Below are 1,125 nucleotides of genomic sequence, written 5' to 3'. Positions count from 1 at the left end.
AGGGAGAGAGACAGTGAGATAGAGAGATAAAAAGAGACAGAGAGAGAGAGAAAGGAGGTGAAGAAGAAGAAGAAGAAGAAGAAGAAGAAGAAGAAGAAGAAGAAGAACAACAACAACAACAACAACAACAACAATAGCAAGAACAACAAGAACCAGAAGAAAGGAAAGAGAGAGAGACATCAATGTGCCCTCGCACCCAAGGGGTGGCAGATAGAATAACAGAGCTTATTGAGAAGGTGAACAGAACTATACATGTTCCACTGGCAGGCCAGCAGGACTCGGGCTCAGGTTGACAACAGCCAGGGACCCCATCAGATGTCCTATGAGTCTTCCATCAGCTCAAGGATCATTTCCTCAACGCCATTCTCCTTGATGTGGTGCACGATGCGCCAGAACCGGCACCTGCAGTCCAGGTACTGGCTTCCAGTTTGGAGGGTCCACAGCAAAGGCATGGTGCTCGAGGACAGCGGGTTGGTGGTGAGTTCGATATGCCCACTGGGGATGTCTGCCTGGCGCAACCGTACTTGCAGGACACCTCTTGTCTCCATGACGGAATGCAGCCACGTGCGCTGCTTCTCGTCCTGGTACACAAAGGGCCGATGCATCCTCAGGCCAATGGGGTGAGAGGTGAGGTGCACCTTTGTCAGGAGCTCGGCCATGACCCCTCCGTGGTCCAAGGAGGAACAGGCACAGCTCCTCAGAACCTGTTGCTACTTCGGTCCTGGTATCGAAAGACAGGGGATGGGGTTCTCCAAACATATTTTACCTCGGCTTTTATCTTTATGGATTTTATGGTTGTGTTTGTGGTTGTCTTTGGTTTATTTTGCAACCTTATAAATCTCCACTTTTCTTTCTTTTCAGTTTTAGAGTTCTCTTCTCAAAAATACTGTACAAAAAGTACTTAAGGTAATATATGACTCTATGAAGGTAACAGGGCCCTATGGAATTTTAAAAACATTTTTTAAATGACAGTTGATATACAACATTAGGTTCAATTCAGGGGTACACCCCAATGATTAGACATTATATAATGGACTAAGAAGTCATGCAAAAAATCTCATACCCAACTGACACGTTACACAGTTATTATAATATTAATAGAAGCTCAGTGCACAAAATTTAGGC

At 45.3% G+C, this 1,125-nt stretch overlaps 1 pseudogene; it reads right to left on the bottom strand.

Annotated features, from left to right (window-relative positions):
• Positions 1–320: 320 nt before the first annotated feature.
• Positions 321–659, bottom strand: LOC102765006 (annotated as a pseudogene).
• Positions 660–1,125: the final 466 nt, after the last annotated feature.

The sequence above is a fragment of the Myotis davidii genome, unplaced genomic scaffold (genome assembly GCF_000327345.1).
Source record: "Myotis davidii unplaced genomic scaffold, ASM32734v1 scaffold1076, whole genome shotgun sequence".
Taxonomy (NCBI): Eukaryota; Metazoa; Chordata; class Mammalia; order Chiroptera; family Vespertilionidae; genus Myotis; species Myotis davidii.
The sequence above is the reverse complement of the archived record's forward strand: the minus strand, read 5'-3'. Positions and strand labels throughout refer to the sequence as shown.